The sequence below is a fragment of the Rhamphochromis sp. 'chilingali' genome, assembly GCF_963969265.1.
Source record: "Rhamphochromis sp. 'chilingali' genome assembly, chromosome: 1".
Taxonomy (NCBI): Eukaryota; Metazoa; Chordata; class Actinopteri; order Cichliformes; family Cichlidae; genus Rhamphochromis; species Rhamphochromis sp. 'chilingali'.
The window spans coordinates 36,276,211-36,294,418 of NC_137929.1; the positions used below are offsets into that span (position 1 = coordinate 36,276,211).

Below are 18,208 nucleotides of genomic sequence, written 5' to 3' on the forward strand. Positions count from 1 at the left end.
AGCAGACAGTGGTTTCTCAATCTTAGAAAGATTAGAAAGAATTGTAGCCTCAGTTTCTTGTTCTTAGCTGATGGGAGGTTTGACATTTGTACATTCAGAGATGTTCTTCTGCATACTTTTGTTGCTACGAGGGTTTAAAGGAGTTACTGGTGAGTTACTGTGTGTCTCCTCTCAGCTCAAAGCAGTCTGATTGTCCTCCTCACTGGATGTTTTCTCTTTTTTGGACCAGCAAGTCTTCTTGACCATGTCTACATGCTCAAATTCTTTGAGTTGCTTCTGTGAGTTTGACTGATGAGATGATTAGATTAAAGTTGAACAGGTGTACATAATGTAGTGGCCAATGAGTGCATATTCCAATTTGGATTATACATTGACAGCCCTTATTAGCAGTGTGCAACATTTCATGAAGCTACACATGTTAGGATCAGAGACATATAAAGTTAAGACACTTAATGAAAGCAGAATAGATTTTATCCCCACATAGAGTTGACCTCATGACCTGTGCTCATGTTTCTCTCAGACAAAGCAAGAAAAGTTCATGCCAAAGGGCCAGCATGAACAATACCAGGCACTGCAACTCTGGAATGCACACATGAGAATATTAATCACACCTGTACTCTTTTAAGTATGACAAGCAAACGCTGGTTTTGAGAAAGGTCAGTGATGCCTTTATCCCAACAGGTGCTGTGGGGCTTACAGCCTCGATCGCCTCCTGCAGCAAGGAGCTGATGATGGTCACGCAGTGCTTGTGATTCCACCCAGCATGCTGCAGCTTCTTTCAAAAGCATCAGAAATCTTTTTGATAGAAATAGTGTAAAACTTCACAGAGCTAATGAGGAGGGCAGTCCTCTGAAGTCAAAGGTGATAGTGTAACAGGCCTCTGCCCAAGTTCCTCGTCTTATGATAACTTGTCTAGCATTTAGCAGACTGATGAACAACTGACCACCACTTTTTATCGTTTTCTGATAAATATTGTGTGTTATTGTAAATAACGTGAAAGGAAAAAGGCATAAAACCTGCTTCAGTGTAAAGTATCTCCAGTGTTAATATCTCTGGCCTGTTAGATCCACACACATGCACACATCATGCTCACTCTCTTAGCCTCTCTTTCCGTTTTTCCACTGTGTGCATGTCCTTGCATGAATATGCTCTCAACTACACGCAGATTCCCTCTCACTTAAAATAGCTGCTGCTCAGCAATTGATACGTGCTGCTAACAGCAGCCTTGTGAAGCTGTGTGTGTGTGAAAGTGATAAATGAGTGGCTGGTGGGTGGGGTCAGTGAGAGTGGTGAGGCTAAGAGGCTCAGAGGAAAATCAAAAATGTGTGATATTCAGGATGGAGAGGTGAGAAGACTTTGAAGACTAAGACTGTGTTGGTAGGGTCAAAGGCCAGAGAGGCAAGCAGGCGCAAGAACTGGCTGTCAGCACCTTCACTGGTCTGTGTTCAGCTGTGTTATTCTGCTATTAGAAACCTTGATCTAACTGGAAAAAGTGTGTTTCCACTGGGTCACTCTGCTCCTGAAGCTGTGGTTCTATTAAAAGTAGGTTGTCTAGCACATATTTTTCATATGAAAGGTTTTCATTTAGAGTTGAATAGACCCTGACCAATTCTGGAATTTTGAAACAGATACCAAGCTCTTGACTTCAAACTTTGGATCTGTATCGTAGCTTTCAGTTATATAATTTTGTCCATAACAAGAAGCAGAAGGTTACAAACAATTAGGAGGACCTATTGGTTTTCTTTGTCGCCTGTTGTGGAATTTTCAGTGGTTTAACCAACCAATTTAAAGTTGCCAGCTCTATAAATAGTGTATTTTAATACTAGCTGACATTTTCAAGACAATAAAATCGTTAATGTGGCCCTTAAAAACACTCCAGAACAGTTGCTGTGGACCTTATTGCCAGGACTGTTAAGCATCTTTCAATATAGTGGAATATAAACTATGTGTTATTTAAAGGTATAGTGTAGTAATGACATCCTCTGCATAGAATGAAGCAGAATGAAGTCACCCACCCTCTGTATATCTAATCTGAGGTTTTCTGGTCAATGTCAGGACATTTTTATATTTTGAAGCTCTTGGTCCTCCCCTCTTGCTTCTCACGCTACAGCTAAAGCAAGATTTAGGTACCTTGGCAGATAAAGCTTCTTACTGAGTTTACAAGTATACTCTCATATTCTTGCTCATATTCTTCCCACGTGTGGGACTAATAAAGGTTATCTTATCTTATGTCAGTGTCTGTCTATGTGCCTGTGTAACAGAAGCACTAGGATTAGGTTATTAGAGGAATTCGTCTTATCAGCGAGTTGTCTGCTTCTGTTTGGTTTATTTGTCGTTTTACTTCACCTCCTTGAGAAGATAAATTGCTTTATAGTTACACTGTAAAGTGTTATTAAAAGCATTTACGAATAGGCAATTGCAGAGGGATCTCTCAGTTTGGAATTTCTTCTTTCTTTCATATTTGAAATTTAAATATTCTCAGAAGAGTGGAGTTTATCTTTGTTTCTGCAATGCATATGTGCATCCCTAATTGTTAATAATTTGACAGTCAGCATTTGCCAGAGTTATGGTAGTCGTCCAGCCTTAGCAAGGCATCAGACCCCACTGGCAACCACAGGTCACTTGGAAAAGATGTGTATTCCCCAGCGAGTGGTTGCTGGAGGTTCCTTGTTATTGCTTTGGTCAGATTGCTGCAGTTGTCTGTAGTTTACATGGAAGACACCTGCCAACTTCTCACCAAGTAGAATTGAAACTGTGAAGAGGGCAATGCAAAACAGAAACGGAGATTTCAAAGTAAAAGTTTTGAAATGTATTGGCTTCAGCGGTGAGCCAGAACTTTCTCCGTATACCTGTGGGTTTTTTTTGCTCTTTTTCAAGTTTTGCTACTACTTGGTAAGGAGTTGGTGTACATTGTAGGCACACAGATTGGCTTCATGCAAACTGCAGCAGACCTTTGCAGTCTTTCATCAACCAAAAACAGGAGGTTTTCAGTCCATCATGCTCCTTACTATTTCACCAAGCTACTGTCAGTAACCTCCAGGAGCCGGTCGGACAAATAGACATTTTTCATTAGCAAGGTGACCTGGGGGGTTTCTAGGCTGTGTGACTGAGACTTTTCTGTGCTACGCTTTTTCACAAATTGCATACCAATGTATCAGTCAGGCTCCAGTAACAAATGAGTAATGCGCATTGTCTTTGAAGCAATACACTGCTTTTGATTAGTGTAGTGTTGATTTGGCCTTGTGTAACTTTCATCTTGCTGCTACAAATCAACTTTATACCTCTGAGATGGGGCTGTGTCTTCTCTCTGCAGTGATTAAAGGCACAAATCACACAAATTCTTTAAGCACATGGATTTTCTTTGGCATCTTGAGATTAAAATTTACCAAAATCGTCATTCGTTGGCACTTGAAAAAACCAAAAATATTTCAAAGAGCCAGTAGTGGCAGCCTAAATAACATGTTTTTATGGGCTAAGGTTTGTAGGTCTATTAGTAAACCACTTGCTATGTTGAGGTTAGAGTTTGAGCATGTCAGATTCCATTGGGTTGTTTTCTTTGGTAAGTGAGTGTATTCATAAGTTTGTCTGTCTGTCTCTGTTTGTGTAAATGACTGTAGGTAGGTAATTGGTACATGTATGTGAACCCACAAGTATGCTTGCATCCCTTTGTCGTCATGTGTGAGTCTTTTTGTTAACTTTTTAACCTTCTCCTCTTCGAATTGTGTAAGATTTCCATTTTAGAGACTATTAGTTGTCTTTTCAACCTCGGCAAGAAACGTTGTTCCAAGTAGTTGTCCAAATATAGAGACAAAGTTTGTATTGGCCAGAGTTTTAATCAGTTCATTTTGAAAGGCCATGTGCTGGCAGGAAAACCGTCCCCCAGCGCACGATACAAATCACCCCCAAACCCCCACCTAACTTTTTCAAAGAAGAACACAAAAGCAAATATAATCAGTTTCACTTCACTAAACACTAAATGCAAGTGTTTCCCAGCAACAGCACATTTGTATTACTGTTTTCGTTCATTTTCTCGGAGAACAAATATGCACAACATCGTGTTATTTATAGCAAGCTTTTCCATTGTGCAAATCCATGGTAACTCAGGCTGAATCCATACAATCCCAGAGCAATAATGACCTAGATGTGTCCTCCTCCTCCTCCTCTTCAATGGACCTCCCAGCATGAGCTTCCTCTTGATGTTATAAGGTCTAATATAACCCTACTAACGACTGGCCCAGTCCAGAACAAACACAACAATCAATGAATTGCAACTTTACGGTAATATCGACCACAGTCGCTGACATCTCAATTTTCTGCTTAATAAGAGGAAATCTCCACCAAAAATTGATACCAAGATAAATAAACCCCTCAGGAGAAGAGGAGGACATGGAGAAAGGAACATGAGGAAGAAATGCAGCTACAGCAACAAGAGTCAGCATAACAAAGGAAAATGCTGCGTCTGTCTGTGCAGTGTGGTCTGACCCAAGTCTGGAAGAGATGGGATACATTTTCATGGATGCTTTAAGCCGGCGACAGTCCCCAAATCATTCCCTGCGCATAAGCAGTTTCAACATGCCAGTCTGGAGTCAGGAAAGCAACAAGCTTCACCACACTGTTGCCTCTGTTTATTTCAAAAATCAAAGCTAGGCCTTGGAGATGATGCCGTGGCTGCTCGGAGAGTGAGGTAATGCTCTCTGTATTGCAAATATTGCATAACATGTCAAATTCCATGTTAAAAAATGTTTTTCATATCATGGATTTATAGGAGTGTAGCCAGAATACAATTTAGGTGCAAGCACATTATTGGATGATTTAAAAAAAAAACATTAGCTGTCACTTTTTGGTGATTGATTCCATTAGTCATATAGTAAAGGGATCTGTTTACAGCCAAAAAGGCAGAGATAGCTTTCCTACCAACAATAGCCTCAACAAAACGCATTCCACAAAAAAAGCCATGTCATTTCTGGCTCTAAATCTAAGATTCTTCTGGCTTTCTGGTAGGTACCAAGAAATGATGACAAACTGATTATTGACCAATAGTGAGTGAGACTGTGTGCCATTCGTTTATATTGAAGTTTCACAAAAAGGGGTAAAAACATATCTCTAAAAGGAGGAAGGCTGCTCAATAGCTCTTTATTTTGTATATATTTAGCTAACTAACTCTCCTGGCTGGTAAACTATAATGTCGGGGTTAACCCTGGACTATGAATGTGGTTCATTCCTTACTAGGGCTAAATTGCCATGCGAACATATACTGTAGACCTAACAGGTATGAAATTACCGCCTGTTGCCCAGCAAAGTCTCTGGAAAATAGCATTACCGTTCCTGAAACATCACTCAAACCTCTGTGCATGAATAGCAGAAGGGTCTAAAGGTTTTCAGTATATTCTAGTCTTTGTGTTTCCCGGATGAGCATCAGTAATAAATATAGTCTTAGCACAACTTTATTCCTTTCATTTTTTCTGCTGAATGCACTAATTTAGGCGCCAACTTGTACATGAAATCACTCACACTGTCATGGTGAATTGGATTAAAGGACTCAGGTGCGAGACTCCTTGCAGAATGACAGTGGATTTATTTATAGTGAAAAGGTGAGTTAACAGTTCGAGTCTATAATCCAAAAAGGGCAGTGCAGTGATACGGCGACCTCTCCTCACGGTGACAGTGCAGTAATAATCCACAACAACTCCTGGTGCCGGCTCCTCCTCCAATCCCTGAACCCCGGTTTAGTTCAACGTTCCAGCGTTGGTTGTGACTCAACCGCCCCGTTAAATAGGTCTGTGCTGGTAAGGTAATTCCGCACAGGTGCGATGATTCTAGCTCAGGACACTCCCCTCCGGTCAACTGCCGTTCTGTGCCACGGCTTCCGGAAGTACATGTTCCAGCAGAAAAACACATGCACAGGATGGAGAGGAGAACACGACACAGTACACACAAACACCACAACAAATTGGCAAGACGATCGGTGAGGACCGTCTAGCCATGACAGTACCCCCCCATTAACGGGAGCCTCCCGCCGACCGACCAAACTTGTCAGGGTGCCGGCGGCGGAATTCCTTCACCATAGCATCATCCAGAATCGCACCCAAGCACGCTCTTCCGGACCATACCCCTTCCAATCCACCAAAAACTGGAAGCCCCCACCGTGACGCCTGGCAGCCGTAATCCGCGTGATGGCATAAGCAGGAGCGCCGGCAACAACCCGGGCGGGCGGCGGGGGCCTGGAAGACGGGCACAAAGGGCTGGTCTGGACCGGTTTCACCTGGGAAACATGAAACACATTATGAATCCTCATGTTGCGAGGAAGGGCCAAACGAACAGACACCGGATTCAACACAGCTTGGATCGAAAAGGGCCCAATAAAATGCGGGGCCAACTTCTTGGATTCAGTTCGTAAGGGAATATACCTGGAAGAGAGCCACACCTGCTGTCCAACACGATAGGCAGGGGCCGGAGTGCGGTGACGATCGGCCAACCTCTTATTCTGCGCCGTCGTCCTCAACAGAGCTGCCCTGGTGGCGCGCCACGCCCGCCTGCAGCGTCTCATATGATGCTGAACAGAGGGAACGGCCAGCTCACCTTCAGTGATGGCAAGTAATGGTGGCTGGTACCCCAGCGACACTTCAAACGGAGACACACCAGTGGCCGCTGACGTGCTGGAATTGTGGGCGTACTCAATCCAAGCCAACTGGTCACTCCAGGTGGATTGGTTCGAGGAAACCACACAGCGTAACATGGTTTCCAACTCCTGGTTCGCCCTCTCCGCCTGACCGTTCGTCTGAGGATGAAAACCTGAAGACAAACTCACACGGGCCCCTAGTCCTGAACAAAACGCCCTCCAGACCCGGGAAGTAAACTGGGGGCCCCGATCAGAAACAATGTCTTGTGGAATCCCATGTAACCGAAAAACATGCTCGGTAAGGAGCCGAGCCGTCTCTAAGGCAGTCGGGAGCTTGGGCAACGCCACAAAGTGCGCCGCCTTGGAAAAACGATCTACAACAGTTAGTATGGTCGTGTTACCTGATGACGACGGTAGACCAGTGACAAAATCCAAAGCAACATGCGTCCAGGGGCGCTTGGGGACCGGCAGAGGGTGCAAGAGACCGGCCTGGGGGGCACTGGGGATCTTATTGCGAGCGCAGGTAGGGCAGGCCACAACGTAGTCCCGAACATCCCTGAGAAGAGAGGGCCACCAAAACAAACGTCGCAAGAAACTCACGGTGCGGTTCTTACCAGGGTGGCAGTAGAACTTTGCTGTATGGGCCCATTGTATAACCTTGCCCCGGACCGTTGTGGGGACGAACAGTCGTCCGTCAGGGCCCGTCCCTGGGTCTGGCTCCTGTTGCTGGGCCTCTTTAACCATCCTCTCGATCTCCCATGTGATAGCTCCCACGATGCATGTGGCGGGCAGAATGGGTCTCTGCTTCTCTCCGTCATCCGTGTGTGGTGCAAATTGGCGTGAGAGAGCATCGGGTTTCGTGTTGCGTGATCCTGGTCTGTAGGTTATAGTGATATTGAAACGTGTAAAGAACAGGGCCCACCTGGCTTGACGTGCGTTAAGACGCTTAGCTGCCTGGATATACGCCAAGTTCTTATGGTCCGTCCAAACCACAACGGGGTGTTCACTTCCCTCCAACCAGTGCCTCCATTCCTCCAGGGCCAGCTTGATGGCGAGGAGCTCCCGATCGCCCACGTCGTAATTCTGTTCCGCTTGGGTCAGCCGTCGAGAGAAGTAGGCACATGGATGCAGCTTGCCACCCACCCGCTGGGAGAGAACGGCCCCCACCCCCGAATCCGATGCGTCCACTTCCACCACAAATGGTCGGGTGAGGTCAGCCTGGATCAAAATGGGAGCAGAGGAAAACAGTTGTTTCAAACGGGCAAACGCCTGCTGCGCGGAACTAGACCATAGAAAGGGCAGTTTGGGAGAAGTGAGTTGTGTGAGGGGAGAAACCACCTGGCTAAAGTTCCTGATGAACCTCCTGTAAAAGTTGGCGAACCCGATAAACCTTTGCAGTTCTCGACGCGTCTTGGTTCGGGCCACTCCACCACTGCCTTCACCTTAGCAGGATCGGCTCGTAGCCGCCCCTCCTCCACAATAAACCCCAAAAACGGCACAGACTGAACATGAAACTGGCATTTCTCACCCTTGACGAAAAGTCGATTTTCCAGCAGACGCTGCAGCACCAGTCGCACCTGTTTCACATGTTCGGCTCGAGTCTTAGAGAAGATGAGAATGTCGTCTAAATAGACAAACACAACACGGTTGAGTCACAGCGTTGGTTGTGACTCAACCGCCCCATTAAATAGGTCTGTGCTGGCAAGGTAATTCCGCACAGGTGCGATGATTCTAGCTCAGGACACTCCCCTCCGGTCAACTGCCGTTCCATGCCACGGCTTCCGGAAGTACATGTTCCAGCAGAAAAACACATGCACAGGATGGAGAGGAGAACACGACACAGTACACACAAACACCACAACAAATTGGCAAGACGATCGGTGAGGACCGTCTAGCCATGACACACACATTCATGCAGCGCTTTTAATACTAAACTACTGTAATGAGTTTTCCCTCTCACATACACTCACATCGCTGCTTTGTGTGCAGCAGCTGTTTTAATTTTCAGTCCAGATTATGTGTTTAACCTCTGCATATTTTTCTAACATAAAAACATAATCTTTCTTTGTAAAACCAGACCCCTCAGTTACCAGTAGACTTATCTACAATCAGATACTTCCAGCAACATCTCTTTAATGTGAATATGCTTATTGCTAAATTGCGAACCCCTGGAGTAATTTAGCAACTTTGTCTGACTGCAAAGCCTGATGGCTGATATCTCGGTAAGTGAAGCCAGAAAGGAGTACTTTGGCTATACTGAACTCGCTTCATAGTACAGGGCCCAAAAGCGTACATATCAATTAAATCCTAAAAATGTCCACACAAAAAAACCCCAAACAACAAACTCTGAACAAAAAAGAGAAATTGTGAATGACCTAAAATATAATGTCCAAGTCTCACTCAGATCATTACTGCCCCTGTTTATTTTTCCCAGTGAAGTAAAACAGCTCTTTCCCTTTATTTACCGGTGTCAGAGGAACAGAAATTTCAAAATAAACTGTTTTTTGTACCAGTGTATGAAATAATGACATTTTAATTTGAATATCACAATTAGTAAGGTCAACTTCTCAATCTTTCAAATATTTTTTCGTCTCATTTCAGCTTTAATGTAATATTTTAAGATCTTATCTTAGGTTTCAAAAGAAAACTTGTTTGGCTAATAAATGAGCCTGTACAATATCTGAAATCTGTATCAGGGATCAAGTGCAAGTATCGAGGCGCGAGAGTCCTCCACAGGTTTTTCCATTTGTTTATGTTTCTGACCTAGTTAATTCACTCATATAGATCGAATATAGCTAATATTTTATGTAAATCTTAGACATCCCCTACAATCTCATCTGCATATCAAGCAACCTCACCTGACCTTCATATCCCACACAATACTTCATGATTAAGTCAAAAAATGTGATCACATTTTGCCTCCTAGTCATCGCCATCAATGCCTCCCTGAGCTGCTGAAGGTTCCTTCCTGTTAAAAGGGTGTTTTTCTTTCCCAATGTCACCAAGTGCATGCTCAAAAGTAGTCGTTTGAATTTAGTGTCTTCATCTTAAAATATAAAGCACCTTGAGACGACTATTGCTTTGTTGCTGCTTTTTTTCCAGTGTAACATAGTGTCGTAATGTATTTAAAAAAGACTTTGTGGAAATACATCAGCACTTCTTTTTCTCCCAGTTGCTCAGAGCAGCCTGTCACTGTGTGCGTGTGTGTTTGTTCTCAAATGAGAACATGGGATGAGTAATTTAGAGAGAAGATGCAATTTCTATGCTGCATTGGACAAAAACAATTTAATTTCAGTTTAACTTTCAGAAAAGATCACTCATCAATCATTATGCCTTAAGTGGAGGTTCTCAAAACCACAAAGAGTGTTTTTGACGTTACATGAGGATTGCATAGATGATTGTTAACCTGTCTGGGGTGTAGTTGGCAAAAAAATTTAGGACTAGAAAACTATTCATAGAAGAGGAGAGCCATTACAGGAAATTGCTCCCAATTTGGCAACCAGTGACATACTTACCAGTACCTAATAATTTAAAAGTCTTCACCAAAGTCTGCCTATGTGAGAGGATTTTTAAACAAACTCAGTTTGACTAAGAAGTACAGCGCCATCCGAAGTGTTGGCCAAGAGAGAGTGTGGACAGTTAGTTAATTGCCAGACACAGTAGGCTGGACAGCTGTGTGTGTTAGCTTGATGGCTTCTGTCACAACACCATTCATCAAACTCAACAACTCAACCAGGAACAACAAGAGAGAGAGAGAGGGAGAGACACAGAGAGAAGGAGAGAAGCTATTTCAACAATGTGATGTCACGGCGAAAGGCTATCTTGGCTGGCAAATGAGAAGCTTTTTCAATTATCTGACAACTAGCCTCAGTGTTGCTCTTTCAGAAAAGGCTCAGCGAGGCAGTGATTGTGATCCAATCACACACCCCAGAGAAACAGTTTGCTCCTCATAATAGTCTTTGTGTTGTCAAAATAAATCATTAATCTTGTTATTTGGACTTTTGGAGATTTCTTGTAACCTCTCTTGGGAGAAATGGGTAGCAAAAGAATAAATCAGTGAAGACAAATTATCCTGTCTAGTTTAACAATAACAGGAAAACTACCAGAAATGCAGAAGATAAAATATGTGTTAGAAATAGTTTGGATCTGGAAAAGGATGGGACATCCTGCACATGCTTCACTATTACAACTAATTTTCTGATCATCATAACAAAAGAAAGAAAATAGAATATTACTGCTTCAAGCTGGTGTTAGGAAGCATTTGTATTCAGTTCCTGTGCTGTTTTACAGGTGACATACGAACACAGACTGTGCAGTGTTGTTTATTTCTGCTGTCATTTCTACAGTGTGATAGGATTCCTTCATTGTATGGCTTTCAATTTGTTTACTTTTGTATACTTTACATACCTCTAAATTTGTCTTGAACAACCCCTCATTTTCTTGTATTTTGCTTCCAAGGAGCCACACTTTCTTCTAAATTTGAAAAGTTGTTTTGAACAATAGGTTTTTTTAAGGTTTTTTGAAAGCCTTTCAAAGTTTTTCTTTGGACATTGGCTGCTTTTTCACAAGCAGAGCCCCATTAAGTTATAGTAAAAAGGGAACTGTAGAAGAAAGCGGAGCATATAGCAGCATAAGGGATGACTCAGTGTTACCTGTTACCAGGTTTTCCTATGAGCTCTTTCTAAAACTGAAAATTTTAAGCCTTACAAACTTGAATTTTAAAAGTAGAGTCAAAGCTCCCAAAGATCCAGCTCCCAAACTAGGAGCTGGATCCTTTGGAGAGAGGCGTGGCAGCTCAAGGCTCTGCCTCCCATTCTACTTTTAAATAGACAAAACATTAAAAAATAATACAAAAATAAATAGCTATGTTAACATTAAACTGTGAATATATCAGTGCAGACTATCTCACAAAGCAGAACATACATTTTTGATCTGCATATCACAGGAAACATTTTTCACATTTTATCTAGAAAGTTCTGATAGCCTGTCGTCATAATTCAGTGAAGAGCATGAACCCTTTAAAAACCTTCTACTTGAACTACTTTAACCCAAAGTACAGCTTTTTTTTAAACAGCACTTCAGAGGAAAGATATCTTTGGAAGCCTTTAGCTTTCCTTCACTCCACAGCCACAAGTTTCTAATGCTCCACAGAGCATTAGAAACTTGATTTAGCACGTGATAATAACCTCACACTGGCAACAAAATGAAATTAGATTTATGAGGCAGATTGCTCTGAGGCAACTTTCAGGTCTCTGCAAGTCATTTAACAGACAAGTTGAAAGGTAGAAAATCCATCTAAAAACTTTATTTAAGAACTTTTAGAAATGTTGAGTGTAAATATACTTGATTTGCAATTCATGCTGTGGGCCAAATATCCTTTTCGATGGGCATGAGCAGCTGGTTGGCGCGTGTGGAAACCAATCTGATGAAAATGAGTTCTGTGGAATAAAGTCACTGAAACAGAGATGATGGGGCATGAAACAATGTGTGAGAGGCTTGGAAAAATGACTTCAAATCTGTTGGAGCTACAAGAGATCCAAAAAAGTGTGCTCTCAAGTGAAAACATTTCAGGAGTCATTTGCCTCAAAAATGAGACCCAACCACAGGTAGGAGTTAAGACATTTACTTTAAGTAAATCTGCTATGGTTTTGTATTTCTGTGAAGCTTTTTTGCTAACAGAAACAACACTGCTAAAGAATCAGTGATTCAACCAAGAAAAAAAAATCAAATAAGTAAGTGAGTAAGTGACCTAGTTTTTCTGAAATATCCAAAGTATGTGTCCCTGAAATGTTGCTCAATAACACCAACATTGAGTCTGGTGTCTGTGATTGTCCCTAAATGTGTGCATGTTGTCCTGTTGGGCTCCTACAGAAATGTTGTTGTTATTCTTACCACCAAAGCCAAGAGCAGATAGCCTGTCAAAACAAGCCCTCCAACTTCCGACCGACGGGGAGACAGCTTTCCGAACGGATGCAGTTGGGTTGCTTGTTTTTGTCCTCTGTGGAATGCCTGCAAATAAAGTTTTTGTTTCTGGAACGTGGATCTCAGAGAAGTAAAAAACTGTGGCGGATTATAACAACAGCTTTCACTATTCAACTTTATCAGCCGGTATATTTGAGTGAGCACATACTCAAGTGCACATTTCCAAGTGGTGCCCGTTGCTGCCAATGCAGAAAGAATCATTAACCAGCTTTACTCAGGACCAGGTGGGTTCAGGCTCTGATCAAAGTTATGGGATGGGGCTGATGGGATGACAGCAGCATGGTGGTGGTACAGAGGTCCTCATTTGAATTCAGGATAGCTGCCATGCATTTATAAAGCTTTGATTAACAGCTGTGGTACCTTGGCACTGTCGTTAGCCCCTCAAGGTGTGGAAATGTTTTGTAGTCACTTCTGCCAAATGCAATGAGGTGCCTGCTTTTGAAGTTCTAATCATACAAGCATCTGCTCAGGTTTTATTTCCTCTGCAGGTTTCCATCTTTGAAAATGAGTGTGTTTAAACTGCACTGCACTAGCATCCCATTCATATCATTGTGACACCCTAAATCATACTCTGCTTTATCAATCATACCATATATCCATCCAATCATTTATCTATCCATTGTCTGCCGCTTATCCCACCTCCTCCAGCTCTTCTCGGGACGGCATTGAGATGGTACCAAGGCATAATCTCTCCAGCACACCTTGGGTTTGCTGCAGGTCCTACACCTGGTAGGAAATGCATGAAACGCCTCATCTAGCACACACCCAGGAGGCTTCCTGGTCAGATGCCTGAAGCACCTTGGTTGCCTTCAGTATGGAGGAGTAGCAGCTCTGTGAGTCCCTCCTGACTAATGTCTGGCCATCTTATCCAATCTCAAAGGGAGAAGCACCCTACAAGATAAACATCATTCTGCTTTCAGTAGAACTTTTAGGTAGCCAGTAAGACCACAGATCGAGCAAGAAAGTTTAAAGAAGATTGGACCTTCACAAACTGATTCTGATGAAATCAGACATTCAATCCCCAAATGCAAGTCTGTAACTGAAGACTGCCTACTGATGTACCTTTACTATGTCTTACTCATCATTTTTTCTTTTAATTGGTTGATTCTAATTAAATATGACTATCCAAATGCAGGAAAAAATGCAGAGAAAATGGAGGGGAAGGTGTAAAAGATATTACAAGAAACTGGACACAGATACATGACCCCTGATAAATTCTGCAGTATCCTCGACGCGTGCAGCAGAGCAACGAATACAGTTTCTAGAAAACAAGTCCTGCTGGATGGTATTTCTGCATGTACAGTGTGTCTAAGAGACAATACATTTTTCCTGTACATTAAAAAAAAAAAAAATCATCAACTCCACATATGGGCTGCTCGTCTCACTCTTCTTTCTTGCCAGAGTTTGAGGCGTTGCTGGAGAGGAGATGGATTCATTGCTCTTACAACTAATCCCTCGAGGCCTGCTGGTCCCTTCACTATCACAGATGCTTTGACAGATAACACTGGCCCCAAACCAGATACTGAAGTGTATCTGGTTTGGGTGTATCAGCTGTCCCACTGCTGCCTGCTTATTACCTCCTCTCTGGAGCTACGCCGGCCACCATTGAAGGCTCTGCCAGAGTGTAATTGAATAAATGCACAGGGTGTACAACACAGAGAAACCTCTAGCTGACATATAGCTGTCCAGAGTTCCTCCGAACAGCCCATGAAGCATGAGACGATTGCTCCAGTAAATTATGTGATACTATAAATCCCCATCCAGTGCGTTTGACTGTGCTTATTTACGATGTGCCGTCATGGTGTAGGGTCAGAGTTGCAGCCCCGGGTGGTTTGCCCCTTTTTTTCACGGCTAATCAATGTTAAGTTCAAGAGTTTACTGAAATAAAATCACATTTTTAATAGAGCTGGTGGAATTTTTTTTTATATTTAGATTCAGCACAGTTAAGAGTGTAAGCACAATGATGTCATCTCGTTGTTTTATGTAGGTTATTACATGGATTAAGAAAGAACAACATTTTAAAAACTTTAAGCACGACTTGGATTTGGCCGGACTTTTACAGCTTGCTGGCTAAGTCTCAAACACATGTTACTCTTTGAAGCTTAAATTCTACTTTTTTCATCTTTCTTTCTCTCTCCCCTCGGTTATTAGAGAATGACTGCTTTATTATTATATTTTTTTCCCGTGCTCTATCAAGGGAAATTAATTTTTCTGAGCAAAAACAGCTGCAGTCTATATCTATTACGACTATATTATCAAGTAGAACTGCATTTTATACCTGTGCACACAAAAACCTGCTTTATTTAGCAGCTGTTGATTAGTAGCACATGCATTTGTTCCTATTCATGAAATACCATTGTGCATCATTACCTGCTGCCCTCTCTGCTTTATGCCTTGAATGATAAGATGCATACTGAGAGTAACTATAAAGGGCAGTGCCTTCCCACACTCGGGCTCCTGCGGTCGCCTTTATGTTAATATCCTGACCTAAACTATGTGGAGGGTATTATTAGTGGGTATGCATGCATATGCTCCATTTGGTGGCATCTCCACAGTCACTAACACCAGCCACTGACTCAAAGCGAAAGCAGAAACCCCACTGTAGTTTTAGCAGACAGCTAATAAAAGACATTAAAAAAGAAATACAGCTAACAGTGCTCACTAATCCACACCAGCTTCTTCATTTGTTTTGACATGAAGAGTCTTGAAATGTTAACATTTGGATTCACACAACACCCTGCTAACACCTGGTAGGAGCCCGGGGGGGGGGGTGACGGGCTTGCCAGTGTGCACTGACAGCTGGGAGTGGGCGTAGCCGGCCTCTCCGGACTGAGAACCAGAGCGAGCAGCTGGATTTTTGAGAATCAGAGAACGTAACCTCTCTCTCTCTCATCTATTCTCTCTCCATCTTCCTTTTCTTCCCCTTTAGCTCCACGGGCTCTGTAATTACTCTGCTCCTGCCAGAGCTGCTTGAAGTTGAGCCAATTAGACAATAAAGAGCAGAACTTACTCTCCTGCTCCTCGGCGGTCACACCCTTGCGTGTCTCGTCTCTCTTCACCTCTCGTATTTTACAATCTGTCATGTTTAGATATCATGTGCTGTTTGGATTCGGGATACAGAAGAATATCCTCTTAACACGCTTTTCTTTGTTTCCTTTCCATCTTCGTCTTCGTTAAAAAATTCTTTATGATATGCCCTTTTTGCCTTTGCATAAGTGCGTAAGTGTGTAAGTGGATATCTGTCCTTCTGACTTCATCTTGGCTCGTTGTGCTTCTTTTATTCGTTGGTTCTTCTCTACCTTGTTGTTCCGACTGCTTTTTCTTTTTATCCAACCTCCACTTACAACATAACAAGACACTTTGAGCTTGGCCTCCACAGCAAAGTGTTGGATTTTTGTTCTGTGCTCTCGAGAAAATAAAGATATGTTTCTCTAACTTTAATGTCCTGTCTAATTGCATGTGCTGGATTGTAAACGGTGGCTAAAGTTAGTTTGTAAACTGGAGCTGGTGTCTGGGGCGGACACAGCAACTCGGTCTGTGTTGCCCACTGTTCCCTGGTGGTTTTAGACCACTGGCAAGCAGCTGCATAGTCTGTAGGAGAAATAATTACAATTGTAGACTTTCTCCTTCTTTTTTTTTTGGTCCCTTCTCCCCATCCTGCTCTCATTGCCTGTCCTGCTGATGTAGGGTTTTTAGGAACCTTGGTATTGAGGGCTGTTGTTAGTGGTCTTGTGTGACGTTCTTCGTTATTCAATTTAGTCACGTGACAAGAGCTGCAGCTATATTGGTCGCATGCTGACATGCACAGCAATGAGTGGGACGTGTGTATTTGAATGGTGAACATGTACAGTAACAGCATGACTCTATTAAGTCCGGCTCAAGTTTGTCTCACTTGTCAATTTAAACTTCTCGGACTATAAGTGTGACATCTTGGGAAATTTACTTTCTTGGAGAGAGTTAGATGAGAACTCTGATACTGCTCTCACGTCTTCTGGTAGGTTAGTTTACCATTAAGACAAGATCTCAATGGTGACTACTCTGTTGGCTCTATCTAGAGGCAAAAAAGTATCTTATTACCACCTCTAGCGTTCATTTACATTGATAAAAGCAGTGTCATATGGGAGCTATGTTTCAGACTATTGCTACAGCTATTGCTACTACAGCTCTCTAATTCCAAAAAGTTGATTCTGTTCATCTGGACGTAGCGCTTTTAGTGGAAGAAACGTTCCGTCACTCATCCAAGTGACTTCTCCAGTCTCAGCTGACAGCTCTCACATTTTTGAGGGTCTACAGCATAATGCCAAAACACCTCTGACGGCCTAAGTTCAAACCGAGCATCATAATGTGTCTGGAGAATGGAAAATATCCAGTGAGAACCAGTTCCCTGGGAGAAAATGCCTTGTTGATGTCAGATATTAGAGGAGAATGGCTAGACTTGTCAAGAAGCACTGTGTGGCAGGCAGGAGTTGGACCCAAAATGCAGGCTCTCAGATAAAAGGTTTAAACTCAAAAAACTCAGCTTTATTTGCTAGCAGGGGAAAAGCATACAAAACAAAACTACACTGGGAAATCTAAGCTCATAAGCAAACACAGGGAGAGAGTAACACACAGCAATGAGAGACAATGAGAAACACAGGGCTTAAATACACTGGGGAATAACGAGGGAATGAGACACAGAAGGAGAGCACAGCTGGGGGAAATCAGAACTGACGAGACAAGGAAGCAAAGCAGGATACACTCACATGAGACACAGACCTTCAAAGTAAAACAGGAAGTATAACACTGAGATGCGGACTAGACACGGTGGAGACAGAGACACTAAGAAACACAGAGACATAAACCATAAGGCATAGAACTGAAAGAACCAAGAGGCTAGAGATGATAAATAATACACAGAGGGAAATACTAGTCACAGAATACAAGCGACTAGACTTAAGGGAGTAACTAAAGACCAACAATGAGAATATAATTTACAATACAAAGTGACAAAAAGCACAGGAAACTCAAAACACTTCAGTCAAAAACCCAGGACCCTGACAAGACTGCTTCGAGCTGATAGAAAGGCAAAGGTAACTTAAATAACTATTTGTTAGAGCCAAGTTATGCATAATCTCTGAACACACAACATGTCAAACCTTAAAGCCCACCCCAGTGCCACTCCTGTCAGGTCGGAACAGAAAACAGAAAACGATTTGCAAAGGTTCATTAAAACTGGACAGAAAAACACCGAACGGGCTTCTTGAACATGGCAGTGAGTTCACTGTCGTCCAGTTACCAGATCTCAGTTCAACAGAGCATCTTTGGGCTTTGGTGGAAGGGGAGATTTGCATCATGGATGTTCAGCAGACAAATCTGCAGCAACTGTGTGATTAGCATAACATTAGCACAGTGAAGCTGAAGGATGAACGCTAACTTTTTTCCACTCGATAAAAGTTAACGTGAGGGTTTCTGGTGGATAGGGACAAATGCAATTGCATAGCAGGATGCTATACACGGACCAAACTTCAGTCAGGAGAACAACTGAGATAATCCATCCATAATACGAGGTTAGTCATTCATATACTGCAACAACATGGGAATAGAGCAGCTGCGAGAGAATTCGGCATT

At 42.7% G+C, this 18,208-nt stretch overlaps 1 protein-coding gene across 4 annotated transcripts in view; it reads left to right on the forward strand.

The window, feature by feature from the left end:
* Positions 1 to 18,208, forward strand: part of svep1 (sushi, von Willebrand factor type A, EGF and pentraxin domain containing 1) — a 111,391-nt gene that overhangs the window by 21,713 nt on the left and 71,470 nt on the right. The gene's annotated exons all lie outside the window — the stretch shown is intronic.